Source organism: Numenius arquata, chromosome 1 (genome assembly GCF_964106895.1).
Source record: "Numenius arquata chromosome 1, bNumArq3.hap1.1, whole genome shotgun sequence".
Lineage (NCBI taxonomy): Eukaryota > Metazoa > Chordata > Aves > Charadriiformes > Scolopacidae > Numenius > Numenius arquata.
Window position 1 is genome coordinate 5,603,370 of NC_133576.1, and position 13,742 is coordinate 5,617,111.

The following is a 13,742-nucleotide window of genomic DNA, read 5'->3' on the forward strand; positions in this document are numbered from 1 at the left end:
TACATTTAGCTGTAACTTTCCACCCACTTCAAGAATTATCTGCCAAGATGGAGAAATTTGGCAAATACACAGACGGAGTTCTGTGAGCCCCAAGACCAACAAAACCTGCTTTCCCTTGGAGTCTCTGAGAGCCGGTACTGGCTAAACTTGCCCATACAAACTGGCTAAACAAGTCCACAAAAATGCCCCCCACACTTGCACTGTGATACCACCCGGGGCCAATTGCAATGATAGTCAACTAAAAGCTCGAGAAGTTTATTATATGAGGCTGAGTAGGTGGGATACAGAAAGGAAACCATAAAAAAATGAGATAAAACTAGCAACGTGACTGTTTAATCTTTGTTAGAAGGAAGTGTAGCCTGGGGGTTCAAAAGTAGATGAAATAACTGTTGATTTGGAGGGCGTCCATCTATAGCCCTGTGTTCGACAAAACTGGACCAAATGGTGTCCTGGCTATGCCGTTTCTTGACAGTCTTTGTATTGTTCTTATTTACTAATATATAGTTGCATGTATAGCTGCAAACCACCATGGTGGTTAACTCTGTTCTAACTCTTGGCCTGTGCTCGCCACAGAGTCTGCCTGAGCCCAAACTTGGGTGCCACGCTCAGGCTTTCCCAGCCCCTCCTCTCCTCCCAACCCTGCTGGCGTGCCTCCCGTCCTTCCTCCTCAGGTGCCCACAGAGCACAGAGAAGCTCTACCACCATTTCTTCCATGGGAAGGAAGTTCGTCTCCCTGCCTCACGGACAGCCCTGGGATTTACCTGCGAAAGGCTTAGGGACCTTGGCCAAGCAGAGACAATGATGTCAGTGCTGACCCTGCTGTTTCCGTCACATACGCTGTCACTGGCACTGGCAAAGCCCAGGGGAGCTCAGGTAACTGAAGGTGGCTCTGCAGCAAGAGGCAGTGCCTGCCCTGAAAGGCTGAATAGACAAAGCAGAAAGGAGAAGTGAGAGGCCCCCAAAAAATGATTGTTAATCTCGGTTATTCAGGTCTGGTCTGGTGCTTCTCTCTCACCCAGCAAAGACAGAAATGCAGTTGCTTGCCTGGGACACCAGTTCTAAATAAAGCACTTAATTTTTGAGGCAATGCTGGAGAAAGGCACTAACAATAAAAGCACAGCTGTTTACCTTCCTGACTCCTCCCAGGTGTGGGTCCTTCCCTTCAGCTCTGCTCTCACGTACAGAGGGGCAGATTGGGGTACGTGGCAGTGGAAGCTCCTATGCAAGGGGAAGCGATGGCCAGGATTCCTCTCTCAGCTCTTCAAGCTAGAGCCTTTCCGCTGGGTGGATGACCCTAACTTACTGATAGGTCTTGTGGAGAAAAGCAGAACTAGCACGGGTCTCCAGAGGTCATTAGTATGTAAAGCAACACACTTTGATGAAGAAATATTTTGTACATATTGAGTCAGTCATTCTCGTAAAACCTTTACCACATACGTGTTGTCGGTGCAAGAGAGGCTGAACCGTTATAAATTGTACAGATGCTGTGGAAAAGCTGGTTTTATACACAAGCCCACCAGAAAGGCCTTCTCCATGTCTACCCCAAAACAGTTGCCTCGAGGACAGAAAGCGATAAATTGCAAGCTGAAGGATTATGCACCACTTATTTAATCTCAGCTAAAGAGAACACAACCTAATTAGTGAAGGCAGAGTTACACCAGGAAAACATCCCCAGTGGCAACAGATTTTTCGTGAGCACTGTTGTGCAACAGATACAACGTGTGCTGTACGAAAAAGTCTACACTGATGCATGTCTTTCAGAAGAGAAGTTGTCTGCTAGTCTGCAGCTGTCCAGAAGTATTTCTCATATTCAAAGCTCGGAGGCTGCCAAAGACTCAGCCTCTAGAAGAGAAGTGATGCGCTGCTTGGCTTTCAGCACCAGCAGAAATGGTAAGGCACGTATTTATGCCCTGCAGTAGACTACATTGGCTATCACTGTGCAGCAAAGATCTGTGAGCAAAAAAAGGGAAGAACAGATCTGCTTGCTGATGATTTTAGGGGAGCGTGTCACCTGCTGAATCACCTCCACCATTTACTTGCTTGGATTAGAGTTTCTTTGAGTTGTAAATGAAGGCATCTTACCAGCAAGAGGTGACCTAGCCAACCTGTAAGAACCAGGTGGTGAGGATTTAAGTCTACATGAATACACCGGGGTAGTTCCAAATTTAAAATTCAACCTTCCACAACTAACTGTAGTGTGGTTGGCAGAAAAGGACGTTGCTGTCCTTGGCTAGATATGTCAATCTCTTCTTTTGAAGGCATACAGCTAACAGCAGCAAAGCTTGTACGGCAGCTCCAAATGTCCCAGGGCAGTTCCTTCCCTTTTTGACACCACAGCTAAACCTGAAAGTACATGGTTTGGTACCTAAATCAACGATGATAAATGTCGCCATTTAACCTATATACAAGTAAGATTCTGAAAGTCTTGTGCTGGATTATAGATAGCCAAACGTTATACAAGAGAAACCAAGTTCAGAGAAGAAAAGGGGGTTTTATTACCTTCCAGGTCTATTGTACCAGCAACCTCGGGTGCCTGCTGATCTCAATTCTGTCTCCTCCTCGTCCAGTGGCTAGGCTTGTTTTGCTAGAGCCAGCTTTGCAAGCACAGCACTTCCCTTCAGAAACCTGAAGTTAACTTCTTTTTACTTAGTCTTTTCAGTCTTTCATCAAAACATATGTTCATAAGCTTTCACTAAAAAGGGCGCTGCACTTGCAATAAAAAAAAAAAGTGCCCCGTGTACTTCCTTATGAGAACAACGTTCAAACATGTCAGCTCCCTTATAAAAAGCAGAAAGGGTAGGGCCGGCCCCTCCTGCACGTGACTTCTCAGCAGTGCACTAGACAAGGGGAAAAAGTCTATACTTCTTTGGGGCTTCTTGCCAAATGCTAACTTTTTTTTTTTTTTTTTTTCTTCCAAACCCTCTTTTTCTCAATGGTAGAAATTCAAATCAAATCATCGTTTGGATACAGGATTGTTTTTTTAAGTGTTTTGAAAAGTTATACCTCTTCTTCTATAAACTAGTCTATGCTTTTCTTATGTCGTTCCATTTTGTTTTTTCAAAATCGTGTTAAACATTACTTAGATAAGATTGGTAAGATACCTGCAACAGTGCCATGGTATTGCTCGTGTAACTGGTCAACCAAAATCGTGATTCCGTTACCCTGATAACTAAGCCCAAGTTAGTCGGGTCAGAAGCACACATCCATTTTAAGAGGGCTTTTCACCATGCCAGATATCTTCCATTTTCAACATAAGCTTGTAGACGAAGTCGCAAGCTAGGAGGGGCCTGATGCACATGAAACAGCCAAAGAGGGTGAACACTTGCATTTATCTGTGGAAGAGAAACAGTTTTAGGAGGTACAGAGGGGTTTCTGGCTGGGAGGAGATGCCTTCTCAGGAACAAAAGCACTTGAGGCTGCGCCTTCGTCTGAGGCCGTTGTACGGAAAAGGTCTGTCTGGTGCCTTTCCTGTGAAGGGAGGAATTTACTAGTAGAAACAGAAATATAAGCAGAGCCAACTTTGGCGTTTCCAGGGAATAGCGGCTCGGAGTTCACTTATACGTTGCAGGCTTATAGAAGCTTTTCTGTTCGTGTTCACTGAAGCTTTCCATTTCCTTCCTGCTTTCCTAGGGCCAACTGACCTGAGAGCAATAATAGCAGATGGAAAGCCTGTGTATTACGGATTATTAACGATCTGTCATTCCGTGGACTGCAAAAATTTCAATTTTCGTTTTCTTTTCAAACATATGGTGTACCCCAATGCAGAATACACTTTCTCCAATACTGAGAGGGGAAAAAAAAAGTGGTATTTGAGGCCCAGAAAAGGGAAGGGTAGACTGCTGGAAGCATGAAAAGAGACCTAAAATCCACCCCTTCAAAAGTGCACCAGTCAGAAAGTGAGAGGACTGAGAAAAAGCAAACAAACATTAACTCTGCTCCATTTTATCTACTCCATTACTAGAGAAATTATTGCATTACCCTTCTGTGTTACATCATGACAAAACAGGCAAAAATTAGCCACTTTCCACTCAGCGCTTGTGTTGGCCTTGTAACTGAAGCCCGATGTACAGCCCTGCATAACTTTTGAAATGCACTGGCAAATCCAAGTTTTGATTTGATTTGATCTGAATTGATTGAAGCAGCATCACTACCCATGGAGCAATGACCTCTTCCGACACACAGCTAGTCACCCAGCCCATTGCTTTCACCTGTTTCTACCATCCAGAATATCCCTATAACCTCGAGAGTAGCCATTCTGGCCATCATGTTAAACTGCTGAGAAATCAAAATACCTGGATTCTTTTAAATCCCTGGTGGTATTTAGGAAAGGGTGTGGCAGTCTGTGTTTGCAAATTGTGAGCCCTGGCTGCACGCGGGAAAAGCTCTAGCCAGTTTTCTACTTTGGCTCCGGGTTCCTAAAATCTCTGGGTGGAGGGACCTGACTTTGTCCCTTATGGAGCAATATTAGGTACAGGGATATTTCTAAGTGTGTTACAGCCAGCCTGAGCAGATGTGGGTGTAAGGGAAGGCTCGCTCTGACTGGGACTCCTTTTTTCATTTTGGCAACAGCTTTTTCAAACAAACAGAACTGGAAACAGTCCCAGATGAGGCACGATGGATGTGAAAAGGAAACCCTCAGAGATACAATACAATATATTTTTAATGCGCTTTAATTATTTTTGCTTCATTGTGCTTCTCTATTTTCTTCCCACTGCTTTGTCTGCCAAGGAAGATTCATTTTAATAGCCTTTCCTGAAAGTGGATAGAATAGCACACATTCTGAATAATGGCAGTATAATTCCCTGCTTTACAGGAGGTTCACACTTGGTTTCTCTTTCGGTTCTCAATTCCTTCATGATTTTCTCACATTGAGATCCAAACTAGATTCTCTACCTTGCTTCTCTTGCGCATTTTGTGTCATGGATTTTAATTTCCTGGAAAACCCTTATATTATCTTCTTAGGTTTCTTACCTTTTCTGTTGCCATCTATCTTATCTAAATCCTCCAGCCCTTTTTTAACTGCCTCATTTACCTCCAGCTAACACAGCCAAACACTTGATGTTGACTTACGCAGTTCTCCAAAGGGGGTAAGCTGCTTTAACAGTTTGTTTTTTTCATTTCCCACCTTGGGCAAATTCAGGTCAGCTATAAGCTAGTTTCGGTTTTGTTTCTACTTATTTTCCAGCCTAAAATCCTTGATATCCCGGCCTTTTATTCGCACGGTCTGTAAAAGGACACTTAAAACCCATTCTTTCCACTGACTTTCAGAACGCCTGTGAGGATTGATTTTTATGATACGTATTGAGCCAAAAGTGTAAGAATATTCCCCTCAAAAACTGGGAAGAGCTTGTGATCTCTGTTGAGAGAAACTAGTTGTTTCCAGGAGGGAAAAACAAATCAAAGAGGAGAAAACCTGTTCTGAGAGATGGAAAGGTTTGGGTTTGTTTTTTTTTTTCCCACCAGCTTCAGCATTTGTCCATTCTGAGTTTAAAAGATCTAAAACAATTTCAGTATTTAATTAGTTCTTGCCCTGCAAGTTTGGAACGGCTGAGGGTAACGTGACCAGGTCATTCTACCTAAAGGAGCTTTTTCTGACTGTGAAATCTAGAAACCAGCTCCTTCCACCAAAGAAGTGTGAAAGAGAAAAAAACCAAAGACCCCATCAAACAAGGCGGAGCAATCTACCCAGGTCATCAGCCAAACTTCAGAAAAGAGTCATGAATTCAGAGGGACCCTCAAGCAGAAGCTGGGCATAGCAGGGACCGACTCCAGGTGGGTAAGCGGTGCCTCTCGGCATCATCTGCTAACAAATACCCGCATCTTTTTCGATATAAAAGGCGGCTGCCACCCAGACTGCGGGCTTTCCGATGGCTCAGGTCTAGCGCGTCAGAGGGATGGGAAGCTTGCAGCAGCGGGGAACATCAGACCGGTCTTACGGGGTGGAAACTATTAGAGCTGAGGTGGGTTGCCCTCGCCAGCAGCGCATCTAGAAGCATTGGGAAGGTGAAGGTGGGGGCTGTTGCGGGGAGGGATGCGGGCAGCTTCCCCCCCCCCCACCCCCAGCGCCCGAACGGGGAACTGGCGTCCGGCAGCGACACCCGGCGGCCCCCGAGAAACCGCTTCCACGGGCTGGGACGGGCGCCCTGAAAATAAATGAATGGCGAAATTTAGCAGCCTGGGTCCTGCCTGGGGTGAGATGCGCTCCTGATGATGGCACCGCTGGAAGATAACGCGGTCAACAAGGCGTTAAAGGTCCTTGGCGCTTCTGCCTGAGATTACCGAGCTGATGCTTGTGCAGATAAAACAGGAGTCTGAACTTTAGAGAAGATTTAGGAATCGAAAGATGGCTGAGTTTCGTTCCTGGAGCATATAACTGTGCAAAACCAGAAGTGAAATGTGGAGAGGGAGATTGCACAAAACTACTCGGGGTGTTAAGGTTTGTTTCTGAGTAGTGCTGCTACCCTTGCTCCTTTTGGTTTAGATGGAAAATAATTTTTATTTTAAGTTACTGCATGGTGCAGCTTTTTCCAGAAGAATTTTGTCTCTCCTTCTTACCATGTATTGCAATGGAGTCAGTGTTGGGGTGCAGGGGGGGGTTGCTCAGGGCTTGCATCTCAGTCTTGAGATGCCTTCATCCTTGCTTCTGCAGCCACATGCCTGCGATCCAGCCCCTGAGCCACTGGCTTGGCCTCTCACCTGCCTCCTCGCTGCAGACCTCTCTGGGAATGGTGGGACTCCTGGCTGCACTTGGTTAGGATCACCGAACCTCCTCTGCTCACTTTGCACAGTGTTCTGGTTTGAGAAACCTGACATTTATTGTTGTACAGACAATTATTGTACCACCTGATGACCCTTCCCCACTCAGGAAGGGGAAGCGCAAAAAAAAAAAGGAAACCCAAGGGTTGAAATATAAACAGATTTAATAGACTAAGACTAGATAATTAACATTAATAACACTAAAGAACCAATATTGATCCCAATACCAATATAAAACATACAAGGATTACACTCAGCCAATGGTATCAGCAGGAAGCTGTGCACTCTCAGCAGTGGACAGCAAATGTCAGACACTGTGAGCGCTACGGCTTCAGGAGGAAGGAAAGGTCTCAGGGGGGTCTGGCACCAGGGCAAGGAGTTCTCAGGATCACAGCCATCACAGAAGAGAAAGAACTCCTCAGCAAACTTTCTAATTTATATTGAATGTCACATTCATGGTAGGAAATACTCCTCTTGGTCAAGTGTCCGGGTCTTGCTTCTCATCCCTGCACCTGGCTAACTTGAAAATACTGAGACCTTGAAACCCACATGCCATAGCTGGCTATAAAGGAAAAATTTTCACAAATTCGGACACTAGAGCCTTCTAAAAATGCAGTTTTTCCCAAGCATTAGAAGAGAAATTAGTCCTGTGTCACTCAAACCAGGACACACAGGTACCATGGGGCTGCCCCTGTGCCCATGAGGACACTGCTCTGGGCTGCTTGCTGCCACCCTCAGCTCCCGGCTCGCTTTCCCCTATGAAGCAGCCTGCTCCGGTGCCTCCCAGGCACGCCCTAGATCTTCAAGTTGTGCCTTGAGGCTGTCGGTAGAAAAGTAATTCTGGACTTTATTTACTTTGGTGCATTGAATGAGGAAAATCCACATCTTTTTATTTTTCTTGTTTTATTTACAGTCACTTCTGGTCCAGTACCTGACTGGCAGCTCAGCGCAGATCAGGTGGTATAACGTAAAGAACTTCTTCCAGTCTCCCATTATCCTGTCCTTAAAGCGGTTTGGTTTAGGATGCTGTAGGCTGTGATCTGCCCTGAGCACCAAGGATACATTCCAGAGCCTGGGAGTCAGCATAGCATGGCAGTTTGAGTATCATCCTCTTTTCTCCCAGCCTTTTCAATATGACAGTCAGTGGCGTTTGCCTGAGAGCCACTGAGCCAAAAATCCCTCTAAGCAAGTTTATCTTAATCCCTTTATTTTCTATAAGAAAGAAACCAAACCACAAAATGTTTAAGTTTCTGGATTAATAGTGAAATATGAAATAAGCATAGAACGAAAAATCAGATACAGTTGTCTCTGGAAAGTATTTTCACACTTGAATTATCATTGGGCCAATAGCCTTTGGAGTCAACTGTGCAGAATAAACCCCAATGTCTGACAAAGCTAAAGACCACCTTAAGCCATTGAGTTAGCACAACCCAGCCACCCAGCACACCACCATGATACAACTGGGTGACAACTCTAGGAGCCTGTGGTGGAGCAGCTATGCCCTGTGTTGAACTCACGGCTTATTCCCAGCGTGGGCAAAGTCTGGAGCTGGGGTGAAATTCAGCTGAGGAATGGCCATTGCAAACCCTGTAGGCCTACATGGAAATCGAGTGGCATACAGATCCTTCACCAAACAGGTGAATTCATTTCACCAGCAATTTTGTGGTTTTGGCAAACCTGAACATCACTATATATGTCCGGGGATGTGCAGAAAGTACCGTACTAGTACTGTCACAAATCGCCCACCCACAGAAGAGTATTTTCCTGATGTCGCTGAGCTGTTTCAGGTGCTTGTGCTATCTGCAATTGTATATTCCTTTTGTGCATACCTTTGAGTATTTACATTTCATTATCGTGGCCAGCAGGTCGAAGGAGGTGATTCTCCCCCTCTACTCCGTTTGTGTGAGACCTCACCTGGAGTAGCGCATCCAGCTCTGGAGCCCCCAGCATAAGACAGAGACAAACCTGCTCTAGTGGGTCCAGAGGAGAGCCACAAAAACGATCAGAGGGCTGGAGCACCTCTCCTGTTGAAAACAACTGGGAGTGTTGGGGTTGTTCACCTTGGAAAAGAGAAGTCTCCAGGGAGACCTTGTTGCAACCTTTCAATATATAAGGAGGGCTTATAAGAAAGATGGAAAGGGGCTTTTTACCAAGGCCTGTGTCGTGGGTTCAGCCGAATTTACCAAAATCAGACCGACAGACGGCCCTTCCCTCACCCTCCCCCCCCCAAAAGAGGAGAGAGGAGGAGAAAGAGATAAGGAGATTCAGAAGTTTACAATGAACTAAACTACTTTAATGAAGAATCAATATTAAAATAAAAATAAAGAAGAAAATAATGAAATAGATACAATATATACAAAACCATATTGAGCTCCCAGGATGACAGTCACGTCACCGGCAGGCACTGGGGAAGTCCCAGACTGGACTCAGCGACGGATGGGAACTGGATTCCAGCTCTGGAGTCAGGAACACACGGATCGGGATCAAAGGCAGATGAACAGACTGAGTCCTCTCTGGATGTCGGCCATCGCAGGAAGGGGCTGACCCTTTGATCCCTCAGCTTTTATACTGAGCATGGGGCAGATGGGATGGAATACCCCAGTTGGTCAGGTTTGGGTCACCTCTCCTGTCCACTCCTCCCCACCGATGTGACCCCTCTACGTTTTTTCCGTTTCCGACCCTCTAAGGGGGTAAATAACGAAATTGGCTGCCCTTGGTTGTTATAGCAATAAGGATAAGCAAGGGCTTCCCTGCACACCATTCCTTGGCATGGAGCACAAACATTGGTCTTATCACTCTGAGAACGAGCAGTTTTCTCCACAATATGCCATTAATTTCAGAGAGTTAGAGGAGGCCTAGCTAGGATGTAAAGTTACAGAACAGAAAATTGGTTCGGTTTTACTTCAAACCGGGACAGCCTGTAGTGACAGGACACGGGACAATGGTTTTAAACTGAAAGAGGGTAGATTTAGATTGGACATAAGGAAGAAATTTTTAAAAATGAGGGTGGAGAGACACTGGAACAGGTTGCCCAGAGAAGCTGTGGATGCCCCATCATAGTGAGTGTTCAAGGTCGGGTTGGTTGGGGCTTTGAGCAACCTGGTCTAGTGGAAGGTGTCCCTGCCCATGGCAGGGGGGCTGGACCAGGTGATCTTCAAATGTCCCTTCCAACACAAACCCTTCTGTGATTCATTCTGTGATTCCATTTAACAGCTAATTGCTTTCATATGCACTGAAGGAGCTCCAGCAACTTCCTCAGTGTGCTCTTCACACATGTAGATAAAAAGATTTGCTTAGATGTCCAAGTGAGATGGATGCGCAGTTACCACAGCTCAGCTGGCAGAGGCGAACCCACTGGCTGTGGAGTAGCTCAGCCCAAGGGCAAATCTTAATTCCTCCTGTTTGCTACTGAGATTTGAAGGGTTATGAACATACCCTTATGTAAGTATCCATTGAGTTTTAGGGTTTTTTCCTTTCCAAAATGGAAAACTTTCATGAGCGTAAGGTAGGAAATATGTGTAGTGTTCTTATACACTTGACTCACTGCAGCTAATAGCTGTGAAGGCAAAAATGTTTTTGAGTGGGAAGCACGGGATTGGAAACCGCAAGCTGAATGAAACCATATGAATCAAGAGGCTGAGAGGCCAACGTAGTTGCGGTTACAGTCAGTGTTGGTTAGTTATCCTCACAGGTCAAACAGAATGAATGCTTTGATCAGGATTTCTCCAGACGAACGGTATTTTAGCAAGATTTCCAGTCAGAGAAAAACACCTTATCACAATAAAAAGCACCCCAAAATTAGCTGAACTGCCGTGCTTTGCACAGCTCCTAGAGGGTGGGAAAAGCCTTGGTGGATTACACAGATGGCAGATCTATAAGCCTCAATAATTAAAAGATTAAGAATGTATCATTTTGTGTCAAATTAGGGATAATAATTCCCAAAGGAATACGTGGAATAAAATCCTTGGCTTCCTGAGGAAGAAGCATGGTTTCTGAATTTTGGGATATCCATTTTGTGCAATCCTTTGGGAATTACTACTTCTTTTTTTTTTTTTTTTTTACATTAACAATGAAAGCTGCTTTTTCCATTTAACTTAAAACCAACCATCTGTGTGCATAAGGGTCTTTTCCTCCGAGACAGGGATACTGGGTTTCCAATCTCCCAACTTCTCTGGCATTTGTTAGCCCATTAATCATAAGACTTAGCACTCCTGTAGTGCTGTAAATCTCCAAAACTCCCTGCTACCATGAGGGCCTTCATTCTGTAAATTAATTTAAGTGGGTGGATCGCCAAGCTTGGGCAAAGCCCAGTGGAAAACAGCAGGGTCTCCCAAAAATGTAAGTGGGTCTGAGGCCTGAGGTGCAGTCCCTCCTGGTAAGAGTGTTGTCCTCCACACTTCTTTCCAGCTGGAAACTATAAGATGCAGGGGATGGCAAAGAAGAGCCTACAATGTTTGCGACAATGTTTGGAACCTCTGGTTGCTCAAGAGGGGAAAAAGAAGCCTTTACACAGCATTATAACTTGCTTTACTGTCCTTTAAAACTGGACCAAATGCTGTTTGTGAGGTTATTTAATGACATTATTTACCTAGACACAGACACAGAACACTTGTAGCACCTCATTCCCCATAAAATTTGGCAAGGGGGTTCCCGTTGAAATTATTTCAGTTTTGCTGAATACCAGAAAATAGCCTTGAAGGGGGATACGGGACTGAAATGAAACTTCTTTCCCCCCCCAGAACAAATGGTTGTATTTTATCTCTTTGGACTAACATATGTTCAGACATATGTTTTCTATTACATTGACATATAACTGCCTTGCCTGGTGTTGCTTTGCTTCTTGGGAGTTGTAGTTTAGGTCCCATTTTGTGCCCCGGTTTTGGTTCCCCGGAAAGCAGCATCTCCCCTCTGGCTGGGCTGGTCAGGAGATAGATAAGGGCTATACAGGGCAATGCATAGCAATACAGAAATGCAGTTCAGTAAAATGCTTAGCTTTGCTTTCACCCAAAATATTTTATTCGATGAAAAATTGTCTTCAGCTCTCTGACCCAAGTTGGGAGAAAACAAGATACTGAAATAGCAAAATTCATGTTCTACATGCTCTGGGCAATCCTGCTTCGGCAGGGGAGTTGGACTAGATGATCCTTATGGTCCCTTCCAACTCTAAAAATTCAGTGAAATTCAGTGAAAATTTCCCGCAACACAGGAGCTCTGTTTTTCATTTGTCCCAGTTCCCACTCGATGCCCAAAGGTGCTGTGCCTTGTTGCTGCTTCTTTTTTTTTCATACAACATTAATTACGTTTCATCTTCAGGGTGAAGAGGGATACATACCCTGGAGATTAAGGGGGTTTTTTTGAGAAATTATGCTGGGTGTTTACATTTGTAAGTATTCAAGACACCAAGTCTGACTTTCAGAAGTAACTTACAGTCTGCAGCGCCCAACGAACTGAAAAGAGAAATTAGGGTCCTAATTAGTTATTAGGAGAAGCCTTTCTAATTGACTTAATTAGTAGAATATCAGGTGTAAGTGAATTCTGTGCTGAAGTCTCAAACCTCTTGATAGATATGGTGAGAACTATTTGAATTTCAAAGTGACTTTCAAGTTATTTTAAACAGAAATTTGTGTGTCTATATGTAAGGAGAATATTGTATTTTTTTTTTTTTCATAGCTGACAGCTCCTAGGACTCCCAAGTGCCACTGTTTCTCAGTGGGTTGTACAATTTTGGTGGCGTTTTGTTTTGTTTTCTTAAGAGGCGGTCAAAAAAGGAGACGTGCAACAAGTTCTACTCACTGAATAGAGATGCTAGAAATGTTGAAGAGATTTTCTGCCAGCTGCCTGAGATTAGCTTTATAATAGATTCTTTAGATAAAAAAAAAATCCAGGTTTTAAATAAGCATTGCTTTCATGGTTTAAGTAATTTATCTTCACGTCTTACAGAAGCATGGCTCAATCCAGCTTTGGATATTAAAGAAATAAAGTTCAAAGATTCACTTTTAAATATTTAAAATTCACTTCTTTGGATCAAGAGCATCTAGAATTTGTCAGTAAGAACAGTGCTATTAACCAAGTCAGGCTGCTACCAGTTTTCATACAAATCATTTATATTCAAGTAATATTTATCATGTGATGAATGCTGTCCACACACGAGAGGATGCTTGTCCTTTCCTGAAAATCTTGCAGTCACCAGCAAAGAAAAAAGCATTTTATTTGCTGGAGGCTGAATAGGCTCTTCAAACATATGCATGCTGTTAAACAAAGCAGGAAATAATAGTGGCTATAAAAATAAAGTAATGAGCTGCAGCTTCCTCCATACCTGGCTTTAAAGACACAGGTCCCTTTCCCACAGTCACTGAGCCTTTTGTCTTTAAAGATCAACCTTTTCTCTCTGGAGTTAGCAACAGATTTATTTCTGCACTTGTATCACAGCAGAGAGAAAAGAGCAGTTTGCTGGTAGCTCTTATTTGGACTGCAGTCATTGCAGCCAGACTAAGATCTTCTATTGCACTCCTTCATCTCAGGAGGAGGAGGAAGGAACACCTGGTTCCCCGCATCCAAGTACAGTCCCAGCTGTTGCTTTCCTGCTCCGTCAATAGATGTTTCTCCGCCAGTAGGACTGATAGCGATGGCTTTCTAATGACAGTGTTTCCCCCAATACCTTGTATGTTCTGCCTAGTAAACTTTTTTGAATAATAAGATGGATACAGCCCGTTTGTGACAGAAGGAAGGATCGTATAGGGGATCTAGAGGAGGAAGAAGGAAGCAAGAACCAAATTTGCTGCCTGTTTAATAGCGGGACAAAAAGTGTACACTGTACAGCATTGTTTTATTTAAGTTGAGCATCCTGTGCCACCTTCTGTAGCAGCCAGCAATCCTTGAAGCAAAAGCCTAGCAGACGAGACAAAAAGGAGGCGTGGGATGCGTTCACAGAGGTCAGGCAGCACATCGGAGACAGAAACAGTACCATCTCCCCAAGTCTAGCACAT